Here is a 12240-nt window from a genome sequence, read left to right on the forward strand (position 1 = left end):
TGCCCAGCCCCATTACCGAGGCCCTAACCTCCCCATCTCCCCAATACAATCTGACAGATCTGCCCTCCCCACCATGGCTGTGGGCAGGTTTGTCTCCTCTGAGCTGAGACGAAAGTCATATAAACAGCAGTGTACCTTTTCTGCTTCTGCTCCACTGCACGCTATGCCTCACTGACTCATACAGCTCCTTTCAGGCACTTCCTGAGTTTTAACATAGCATGATATCATAATGTAGAGTAAGTGACTCTGAGCCTGATATTTCAGTTTTGAATGGAGTAGATGTAAGCAGTGTTTGGGCTTACGCCATGAAGTGAGGTCCTCGTTGCTGGAAGAATAAACACACAGAAAAAAACTCCGCTCTCTAAGATGCAGTATCGATTGCTATATTGAGCCATGATGTCAAGTAAATGCTTCCCTTCTTCCTTGCTTCCTACAAATGCTAAATAATACACCTTGTTTACTGGAATTTACAAATTATTTTGTCTTTGTGAGTGATGCAATGACAGTGCCCCCTGCACTGTCATTTAATTTGTAATTCCATATGGGTTTTTTTATCCTACATTTCTAATGCAATGTTTAAATAACTGTATTTCTTGCCCCCCAGACAGTTCAGCTCTAATTTTGTAATGAGAATTTCAGTGTTAGGTTATTTTAAAAAAGAATTTAGGCCATATATATTATGTAAGGTTGCCATAGTAACAGTTTCTCTGAGGGGAAAACCGACTGTCTGTAGTTTCCACAGAAACCACTCCCCGCTGAGACAGGTGCCTCCAAGGGAAGTGAAGGGAATATAAATGAGAGAGAGAAAAAGACGCGCACAGATGTCATATGATCTCTGTGGCATCCCCGCACTGTTGCAAATTCAACTGAATGTTTCTGGGTTTATTTTCAGTTTGTTGTTTTTGATTGCACGACTGGAACTTTCTCTTGTCATGTAAACTCTGGCCACCCTTCCCTCACATGGAACTGGTTTTGCGACTGGAGGTACGGCAATGCTCCACCTTGGCACTGAACTGACCACATCAGACACTAAAGTCCAGTGCTCTAGGAACCACTGTGAGTGGGAGAATTTAAATGGTAAATGAGAATTTTCCCCCTTTTTTATTAACTTTTTTTTTCTGAAAGAAGTCAGCAAAGACAGACAGGTATGGAAATCCTTCCTTCCAGACAGGAACTGGAGAGGAGTGAAGCTCAACTAGTTTGTCAGCTAATGGTTTTGTTCTTTTGGGGTACAAGCATGCACTGCTAGGAGAGATGTATTCTGAAAGATCAGGATGTAGTAAAAAGGAATTAACTCAAGTCCTAGGATTTGTTAACTGAGAAAAAAAGGAGAAATTTCTTTAATGTACTTTAATGTCACTGAGGCAAGTATGGATTAATATGTCTGAAATCCTTTTGCACATTTTTTTCACAAATAGTGTTGATTTGTTTTATTTTTTCTTCAACGGCAATAAAACCATGACATTCATTCAAGGCTTAGTGCAGCCATAACTACAGATTAACGCGCTGGCTACTTCATCTTCATCCTGTCATCTCTCTGCTGCTTTATGGGGAAAGCAGGCTGACATGGTTATTAAATCTGGCAGCTGTGTTGTATGCACATGGGAAGCAAGTAGAGCACAGCATATAGAAAATGAGTAGCTTTCAGATAACAGCCTTCTTTTCACTGCTGCGAGGCTTGAAAGGCAGCCTAAAAAGCTCTTTCTCTTCTTTGTAATCACCAGTCGCTGGATCAGTGCGCAAATATCACAAATACAGTTGCAAATGTAAGTATTCCTTGCCTGTGTGGTGCTTTCAGCTTGCTAATTAGGGTTTCTACCTCAGTGTTCTGCTTGAAAAAGCAGGGAGATGAAAGCTGAAAACATCCTGACAGGGAAAGCTTCTCTGCAGTATTGTTCTGGCTTTCAGTGGAAGAGCTACTGAGGGAAAGGGATGCGTGAAAGCTTTCCGGAACAAATAGTTTGCAGTTGTGTTTGTTGATTTTTGGGACGACTGCTTGCCACTTTGTCTGTGACGGGAGAAGCCAAGCAAATGCAGGAGGTACTTCTAGAGAGATGGTTTTCGACTTAGATAATAGTAGATATACAGTGAGAAAGATACTTCAGCAGTAATAGACAGCTTGTGAACGCATAGGAGAGAAATCTGCCATGGTATTTTTCACCTGGAATCTTTTCTTTAAAAATCCATAAATGCAGACCTGGACTTCTCATTAAGAAACTCGACAGTACCTTATTATCAGAAGCTCAAACAAATAGTCATCATAAAGGGCACCAGTAAGCCTGCATCTGACCTGATAAGAACAATGAACATAGCACGGTGAGCAATGCATGTTTTTCACCAATCTCACTCTGTCTGTACATGAAGACAATCTTTATGTGCTATGTGGCATGAAGGCAGGATAGTAAGGTTGTTGGGAAGCAGCGGGGTTGAAGGTTTCTCAGTGTTGCGGTGATACTGTAAGGAAGAGAATTGGTATTTGTTAGTGTTTTTTGGTCTCATAGCACTAAAGAAACAGTATCTTGGTTTTTATTCTCCTTTCTAGTTCAAAGCTTCTGTAGTGCCATTGTCCTATTGAGTTTATGGCTAGTGAATTTTTACTGTGCTGTGAATGAAATCTGCTTATTGAAAACAGCCTGTGATCAGTACCAAGTATAAATGCAGATAATTGCACAAGAAATGCAGGCTGTAACCGATTTGTTTGTGTTGCCATGTCACGTTTCTTGCTTTATTTACAGGTTTCGTTATTTCTTAGGGACCACTGTGGTACTGTAAGCTTTTTATGAGCCATGTGAAAATGTCATTATCACAGTTAACAGGTGACTGCCATTAAGTGACTAGGGAGAGAGTACATATGTTGTGTTGTTTGCTGCACGTAGAGGGCTAAACATATTCATGATATAACCCCCTTGTTCATGCTGCTATAACACAGGTATGTTTGGTCAATCTGTTGTTGATAAGCTACTTTTGCAATACTTCAGGCTCATCTTACAGATGTATATGTAGAAATGCCTGTCTTCATTGCAGCAAGCAAAAGGTGATTTCGGAGCTTCTCTTTGCTTTCTCTTATCTCCTTTTTCCCCTCATATACAGCCAGAAATTCATAGCTTCCCTGAAACTTAGCTCTGAAAATGGTCATTTTTGATGACAGCTGTGGAGCTAAGCTTCCCAAGCCTGAGTGGCAGCCAGCCAACTGCTGAGACAAGTGGTGACCTTTCAGGACAATGTCTCTCACAAAAATGTCAAAATATTAAAATGGCAGACATCAAATGCCATGTGCGCAGGGAAGGGTTGTCAGCTGGCAGGCTTTCAGCTGAAGGCAGTTAATCCACTGCTTGCCTGGATTAAACATTGCAAGCCCCTGCCTAAGTCTCTAAAATGTAGAGAAATTATTCATATGTGTCCTGAATAATTTCAGAAGTTCTTCTGGGAAGATTTGGGACATGGATAGAAAATTTCGGAGGTGTTTTGTTTAAAATCTGCTCAGGCATCTTCCTGACGGATGCCTGGAAAAGCAGCTTTTTGCCTTTTCTTTTGCACTTTGCATCATATACCAGTTTTCCTCCCAGATCTCTTATCCACAATGTAAATGGATCCTGTTGAAGCCTAAGCAAAGTTCATTGATGCACAGCAGGATGCTGAAATTCTGATAGCATGTGCACTGACTTTTTAGGCATATGCTCACTGAATATTAAACAATCCCCTGCAGTTCTTGGTGCTGCAGCCCTGAGCTGAAACCTCATTTGCTGTTACATGCATCAGAGATTTGTAACTTTCTTTGAAGGCACTGAGGTGTGAGCATTCTCATGCTCGCTGGTGTGTCAGCTTCTCAGATGCCTCTACCCCCTGGTAAACAGATCAATGACACTGTGATTGCCTGCATTGTTGGTTTCCCCCTGCCACATAGCAATATTTCTGAGAGGTGTGAAACTGCCTGATCCTTTACCTTGGCCTGTAGGAAAGCCAGGCAGTGTGCATGGTTGATCAGGGAACTAACCTGTTCACCTTGTGGTTGACCTCACTTGGAGAATAAGAAAGGGAACACCAGTGACTGCACCAGACCAGTCTTGTCTGGCCAGTATGCAACTGGCCACAGTTCAAGAGAATTCTCAGTATTCTTCATGCAAAGGACAGGGTGAGCTGCCAACACAGGTAATCCCTGCAAAGCAGTCAATGGCCAGATTTAATGGTGCCAAATTTATTGTTACTTACAAAGATGCTGAAAAGGAATATAGTCCTTTCCAGTATTTCTCTCCTTTTTCCCTTCCCTTTCAAGACAGGAATTCTGTGTCACTCTCTCTCTTACTACAAGCAAGCAATTTTTTATAACTGTGTTTTAGTGTTCTTCACTTCTACTCTTAGAGGAAGTGTGTCCTGCCCCCCCTGCCCTTTAAAACTGGGAACACTGCATTCCATGACCACCTTCTCTCTTCTGTAGTTGTAGGAAAGACTAAGTCTCCATGTTGGTCTTTTCTTTCCAGTCAGTATTCTGTGATCACTCCTCCTTTCTCCTAATTCCCTGCAAGAAGAATTATGAAGCAAATGAGGTAGGTAAGGACAAATTCCCATAAACATCTTACAGAAATTAATCCTTCCATTCCTTTCTCCCTTCCTCCTGTCTTCAAATTTCTTATCTGCTTTGCCACAAGCATTTTTGTGATTTGAGACTTACTAAGACCTAAAAATCTGTTTGGAAGAAAAGCATTATGCTCACCTAGCTGAGGAATAAAAAGGTAACTGAGGTACCAATTAATGTAACTTATCACAACACAGATACCTAAGCTGAGTTTTGGATTTTGATCTTCAAACAGCAAACCACATGTAGGCATAATCTATTTAATCATCCCTGATAATGTTAAAGAAAAAAAAATAGGTATGCTGCTGTTTTCTGTGGGCTTTGCATGAAGAAAAAATCTGAGGAAAATAACTGAATATATTAATCAGCAGTGGTAATATCTTTAAAATCCAATTATACAGGGCTTGGTTGTTTCCTGAGAACCTGTGCAGTGTCAGATCAGTTCATTAAACATCAGTTATTACACCTGATATGAAATTCTGACTTGCACCAATGGCATTATCATTTTATTCTGCGTCTTCACTATTTCTGTAGCATCTAGGAACACTTTTATTGGAAGGTCACTGAGCTAGGTACTGTATAGAAACAGAAGGTAATCCTTGGCCCCATATTGCTTACAAGCTATTTTAAAAATAAAGCAAAACCCCCTTATCATACAGTTACCACCTTTCTTCTTTGGCTTTTTATCTGAATTCAGAATATAGGTGTCAGTAGTATGTTCTAACTGAATTGGTCATCAGGATACCAGACTTTGCTTAGACACGGGCTTGAAATTGCATGTGATTAAAATAAGAAAATGACAAACACTTACTGTGACCTTATTTCAAAGCTGTCTTACTGATTTACTTGGAGTATCTCCCTTAGGCTGTTAATGTTTAGCTATTAAGTTAATGAAGTATATTAATTAAAATTAACTCAACTGACCAAAACATGACTGACTATACAAAATAATTGTGGGCCACCGATGAAGATTCCCCTTAAAATCATTAAGACACTATTGTCAATTACTAAGTTAATAAGGGTCATGATAAACTTAATTACTAAGGTAATAATATTCATTATTAAGTTTAATGAAGCATGTTTACCTGCGGTTATTTACAGGATCTAAATTTCAATGTTAATTATTGACGTGAAATAGCAGCAACATGACACATGACCATCAGATGGTAATTGACTCACCCTGGACCATGTGCTGTGATTTGGGCAGGTGAACAGTGGGGATCATAATATGGGATGACAGTCTTCACCTGTATTTTCTGTAAGACCAATTTTTCCCATCTCTGTGCTCCTTACCCATCTTATAAGTAGATTTCAGGAGAAGTTACACATCTGTTAACATCGCCTTTTCTGCTACCTTTTGTTTGAACAGTATGGTGTAAGGTACGCAGTAGTTTTTATACCCGTAAACTAGGACTGAATCTGCCATCTGAAATCAGTCAGAACAACTCTCTAGTTTACAAAGCCATACTCTGATACACTATTCCGTTCTGAAAGTATTTCATTTTTTCAGTTTGTACACTCTTCAGATCATCCTTCACAATGCAAGGCTGTAGCATGTAAATACAAGCTATAACTTAACTGAGTAATGTTAACTGACATAACTGAGCAAAATTGCATAATTATTCTTTCTGGAAATGTATATTACTCAAACCACTATGATTTCTAAGTGCCATTTTTATTATGAGGTCATAAACCTAGTTGTATATGCAGGAATAAAAAATCTAAAGGATCCTAGAGGGCCAAGTTGCAGGTGAAGAGATACAATACTTTGAATTTCCCAGGATTTTTTAATTTCAGTTTGAAACTATACTTTGCGATAATACCTCTTTTTACATTGGCACTGCAACTTGTATAACTGTGGTGACATATTAAAAACTAACAGTGGGCATTGGTGTCAGCCAAAATTTAAATATATTCTGATAGTGGCACTGTTGTCCCTTCAATAAAGCAGTTGAAAGAATCTAAACGAATGCAAGCTGCCAAACATGAAGGGCTATTGTACTCATCAAATGTCTCCCCCCACCCCCCCCCCCCCGCCCCATACAGGGAACAATGAATAAAACAGTCTGAAAGATTATTTCCAAACATGCAATTACTCGTAAATCCAGCTTGATCTGGATGGATAAAACAGTAGTTTATCAATCTGGTTAGCTAGTACTTTGAAAGGATTTTGCAGAACTCATTAGTTCAGGAATATTAAGACAGGTGCCTCCTTTTTTGTGAGACAATAATATGATTCCCAAATGGATAAGCTAGAAGGTCAAAGGCAAAATAATTTATCCCCAGGAGTGGTATGGATTACTGTTAAGAATATTCTGAAATCCTGTCCTATCATTCATGTATTTCAAAGCATTCCTAAAAGTAATGACCTAATTTTAAAGACAGTAAATCAGAAATAACCAAATCACTTCAGTTTGTTTGTCTTTTAGAAAGATGGGTAGTCTTAATTTAAGGGCTTCAGTACTTTTGAGTCTCCTTTACATATCTAGGCAGTAATTCAAAAAAGTTAAATACTTTTTCTGTTCTGTTTCCCCCCGCCCTTCAATTCGGTGGGAATTCATTTGCGCAAGAGGCCTTTTTAAGAACCAAGAGAGTCTACAGACTGAAAGTGAGCTACCTCTGTTGAATGCATTGTAATGAACCAGCTTCCATTCTTCTTTGGATGGAAATAGGTTCACTGAAATGTGTCTTTGGCTCTGTCTTGGCAGAATGCAGAGAAGTAGTTCCTCCTAGGTGGCAGGGCTAGTTTTTGAAAGTGGAGGTTGACATTGACTCCCTTGACATTCTGACTGCTGCCCTACTGACATATCTGAATCCATAGGTTGTTATAGCTTTGTTTCAGTATGTGTCGCCCTCAGATTTTAAGTTAGTCGTTAGTTAACCCTGAGGCATTAGGTACTTGCTATGTAAAAGTGAAGCAATAAGGCTGAAAATTGATTAAAGAATTAGATCAACTAACACCCAAATTATTTTAATATGTTTGGAGTTCTCAGGGCAATATACATATTAACCTTGGGCCAAGACATAGCCATCCTACAAGTGAACGTATCTCATACTGCATATCATCATGGCAAAATTTTACTGCAAAGGGGCTTCCAACCATCAGTGTTTCTACTGGGTGGAATAGCCAAAGTACTCTTTTTCTCTATAAAATTAAGATTGTGCAATTTAAAATGATAAACAGACGATTTGTTCAGCTTTTTTTTGTTTTTAAGAGCAGGTTCAGATTTAACAGAGTGAAGCTTGTAACATAGATAGCTTTGTATAGTGCTTATAATGAACACCATGCTATGGACATCAGAGGTCTTCTAGAAATCAATAATTATTGATGAGAAAAGAAGTCATTATTTTCATTGTAATTATTAGGAGACTCGTGATGGTTTGCTTTGGTTCTGACCTTGATTGTTCATGCACTGAAATAATAATTGCAGCTAATTCCTTTTTCCAGAAATGTTCATTTCTTGATCAGTATCAGAGAGTGTAGGTAAGGGAGGACCACCATGCAAAACATTGTTATTTCTATTTCTTGGGAAGTATAAGTTTATCCTCTTGGGACAACAAAACGCCACATCATTAGCTTAGGGTAATGCTTTTAAAAAATGGTTCTGCCCTTAAAATGTCTTCTGAAAGGTTTTGCTTTGCTTTATTCTTGAAGATGTGAGGGCAGTTAGACACAGAGAGGACCTCACCTGATTGCAAGTGCTGTGGAGGGCAGAAAGAAGAAAGCTCTTTGATGCTCCTTGATCCTCAGCCAGCTCATCCTAGGAGAAATCAGAGCTGATGTTATGCAGCTCTGATTTGTGGAGCTGGGAAAAGATTGCTTAGATCCTTCAGCAGCAGAGACCCCACACTACTCTGACCCTATCATCTGGAAAGGCTTTTGCTGTAAATATACTTCCCCTCTGTTTGTCACTGAGGAACGTTTGAGTGTTGCCAGAGCAACAGGTGGCACAACATCACTATGTCATCTTCTGTACTTCTGGTGAACTAGCTAAATAAAAGTGTTTATAAAGAGAGCTCAAGAGAGCCCTTCAACTGATTGGTTTAATCAGGTGTGGAGATTAAAAGTAGGTGTAGGGCTGCCTATCACACTGACAGTGCAATTCTCTAGGTCAATGGATTTCTGTCTCTTTACAGGACTGTCTGTCAATGGGTATGTGTACAAAGAAGTCCACAGTGGTTTGTTTATCTACCGATTCAGAACAGATGCTCAAATAGCACAACTTTCATGAAGGAAGAATTGATAAAGAGTGCAGCTGGGGTGTGGATGGTACAAGAAACTCCATCCATCATTTTCCAAAAGGCGCAATGAATGGCTTAATTGTTGCTACTAACAATTGTTGGCCATTTTATTTGCTATAGACAAAGCATGATCCCACTAAGAGCTAACTTGGAGAAATACAGTGACAGGGGAGTCTCTTTTTTTCCATTCACTTGGGTTAATTCACTGAACAGATTCCACTGGCTCTGTCTGGACAGAGACCTTCTACTATTGCTTACATGCAAAGCCCACTTCTTGACCATCATGAGGTCTTGAGCTGGCTAACATAGCTGTAAATAGGGAAGGAACAGCTCTGACAGTGAGGAAATAGTGTTAGTACAACATGGAATAAAAAGAGCAGTATTTCATGTTGGGATAATTTTGTAGGGCAATATGTAAAGGCACTGTCTTCTGAGAGCTGCCTGTGGGAATACTTAATCCTCATACCAGAGAGTTTCCTCAGTGCCTTGTGAATTTGAACTGTCCTCTTCTGTTGAGCTGGGTTTGATGTGTCTTGTTTAGTATCTTCCTCTGCTGCAAGGTTTATACTTAAGGCCATCTCCGGTGCAACACTTTATGTAAATTTGACTGCAGTACTGATATCTCTAGAGGACTTTACAGAGTATTTTCTTATTTTTTTATTTATTGGAACAAAATATCTACCTGAATGGGGTTTCTGTTTTTATTTCTTTACATGTTATCAGTTTTCTCTTTGTAATTGTTGATTAAGGCTTGCTACATAGGAGAGGAGAAATCAGTTTTATGAATGGAGAAGAAAGGACTTTTCACAGAAGAAATGTGTGTATTGTTTGGTCTCACCTAATCTCTTCCAGAGGTTTGTTCCATTCTCTTTGACCAAAAATTTTGTGCCCAAATCCAGGTGTGTTTTATTCTTGTAAATTGTGGATGTTATAGTGGTTTGTAGATGGAAAAGAATAACAGTTGGAATTGGACCCATTACCTGTTTTTACAATGAGGATACAAGTCTTTAACTGGCATCAAAAGCTAGCATCCCAAAGCAGGCTTTCTTCAAATATTAGTACCCTTGCAGCAAAGACGACAAATGGTACCCTGGGCTGCATTGGGAGAGGTATTGCTGGCAGGTTGAGGGAGGTGATCCTTCCCCTCTACTCAGGAGTGGTGAGGCCACACCTGGAATGCTGCGTCCAGCTCTGGGCTCCCCAGTATATGAGAGAGATGGACATACTGGAGAGTCCAGCAAAGGGCCATGAAGATGATGAAGGGATGGTACCTTCTCTCCTATGAGGAAGGGCTGAACGAGCTGGCACTGTTCAGCTTGGAGAATAGGAGACTTGGGGAGGACTCATCAACAAATACCTGATGGGAGGGTGTAAAGAGGGTGGAGCCAGGCTCTTTTCAGTAGTGCCCAGTGACAGGGCAAGAGACAATGGGCACAAACTGAAACACAGGAGGTGCCGTCTGAACATCAGGAAACACTTTTTTAATGCGAGATTGACTGAGCACTGGCAGAGTTTGCCCAGAGAGGTTGTAGAGTCTCCATCCTTGGAGACGTTTAAAACCTGACTGGACATGTTCCTGGGCAACCTGCTCTAGGTGGTCCTGCTTGAGCAAGGGGGTTGAACCAGATGACCTCCAGAGGATCCTTCCCCCCTGAGCCACTCTGTGGTTTTGTGATTCTGTAATTCTGTTAATGAGTGTCAAATAGTAAGAGTAAACATAAATAGCTACAAATGTACTCATATCAATACATCCTCAGAATAAAAAAAATAGAGTATCAGTGGTATGCTACACAAACACTAGGAAAGAACAGGAAGAAAGCTGTCTATATCACATCAAAAAAATCATCTCCCAAATGACTATGCATCAGGACATAGTGAAGTTAGTGTACATATTCATGTGATTTTAAAAAAGACATTCTCTGGAATAAGGCCTCTCACTATTCTTTAGTGTTCAGTCTCCTACTGTAAAGAAGAGAATTTTAATGGTTCTCAAATAAAGGCACCAGAATTTTTATCATGCAAAGCAATCTGATTTTCCTTAGTCTTGTTCTTAGAAATAACTCAATGATTTTGGCTGATTTTTTTTAACAAGGCAAACTACTAGCATGAAAAATTTCACCCAGCCACTAAAGACTATGAATCTACTAACTGCTGAAAGCAGGGTCACTTAACAGAGAAATATGAAATTACCATGCTTACAGATGATACTATCAAAATGCACTAAAAATGCACAACTGACAACAAAATGCTGCTTTGGGCAGACATCATGGCATTCGGTACCTCCATGTAGCTAGGAGGTTCCTAAGTATAGCTGTAACAAGATTTCCTGAAAAAATCTGAATCATAATTCATTCTGTTGAGGGATGGTATTAAATATCACTGTGGGTTCTTCCCCTCCTAAAAAGTGGTATTGGAACTTGCTGTAGAGGCTGAGATTACTGTGGATGAGGAAGGAAGTAAAAGGCAAAAACCTTGGTCCATACATCTTCAGTTTCATTTTTTGAAATGCTACTGGGAGAATGTAGCTTTTTCCCTCATTCAAAAGTTAAACAGATTTTTGAATCTGCAGAATATTTCCTTTACAGAGTGCCTGTGTCCTGTTATTCTGAACTGTGCACATTACCACTCTTGAATCCTCTGGAATATCAAGAGGTTCACATGTGTTTTGGTTTAGGCATCATCATATCTAGGGATGCCAGTGGGACTGACTGCAAGATAAGCTTCCTTCTGGCTGACTTGTACTTTTTGCTGTCTTTAACCTGTCCTTAAAATGACCAAGAAAAATAGCTTTAAAATAACTGCATTAATCCAAGCAATTGCTTAATTTTAGCAATTATATTGCAATTATCATTGCCTCCTTCTGTGAGGTCTCTTTCAGCTTGAGCTTGAGTTAGAAAGCAACCAAGAGCAAACAACAATCCTTTCAAAGCAAGAAGCCTCCTTGAAATGTGCCACGTTGCTGATCTTGACAAGCACGCAGAAAAGCACAAGCTAATGCACAGAAATTTTCAAGGCCTGCTGTTCATCCGGACGCTGGGTACTATGCAGTATTGCCTCACAACAGATTTTGTTCCTTGCATGCAAATAGAATCACAGTGTGTGAGCCGTAATTTAATCCATGTCGTAGACGGGGTCAACACAAAGGCCCTGGTAGAGCACTGGGCTGCACTCAGGCAGCTGTGACTGTTTTAACAGAAATCAGGGAGTCTTTGCTCAAGGAATGAGGCAGCATGTTCATTACTTTTAGAGCAATAAGACAACTGAATGCTGAAAGAAGTGGGTTTTTTTTCAATGGCCGTTGAAAAAAAAACCAAAAAGCAGACTGTGATGGAACTGATTTCATATTACTATAAAAACATTGTAGTGATGCTGGATCTGGGTAATAGAGATTTTTATTTTATTTCATTCTGCATATCTTCAGAAAA

The 12240-nt window shown here is 39.7% G+C and overlaps 1 protein-coding gene across 9 annotated transcripts in view; it reads left to right on the forward strand.

Annotated features, from left to right (window-relative positions):
* TRIM2 (tripartite motif containing 2) overlaps positions 1 to 12240 on the forward strand; it is a 118158-nt gene that overhangs the window by 23462 nt on the left and 82456 nt on the right. For 2 of the 9 annotated variants that reach the window (XM_052777437.1, XM_052777558.1), the window contains exon 1: positions 1468 to 1766. The exons of 2 other annotated variants lie outside the window; for them this stretch is intronic. The gene's annotated coding sequence lies outside the window, so the exon portion shown is untranslated. Of the gene's footprint in view, positions 1 to 829; positions 1078 to 1467; positions 1767 to 1898; positions 2041 to 2078; positions 2317 to 4525; positions 4545 to 12240 lie in introns of those variants that run through there. 5 more of the 9 variants (XM_052777494.1, XM_052777484.1, XM_052777531.1 and 2 more) reach the window with 5 other exon arrangements.

This window comes from Harpia harpyja, chromosome 2, assembly GCF_026419915.1.
Source record: "Harpia harpyja isolate bHarHar1 chromosome 2, bHarHar1 primary haplotype, whole genome shotgun sequence".
Classification (NCBI taxonomy): domain Eukaryota; kingdom Metazoa; phylum Chordata; class Aves; order Accipitriformes; family Accipitridae; genus Harpia; species Harpia harpyja.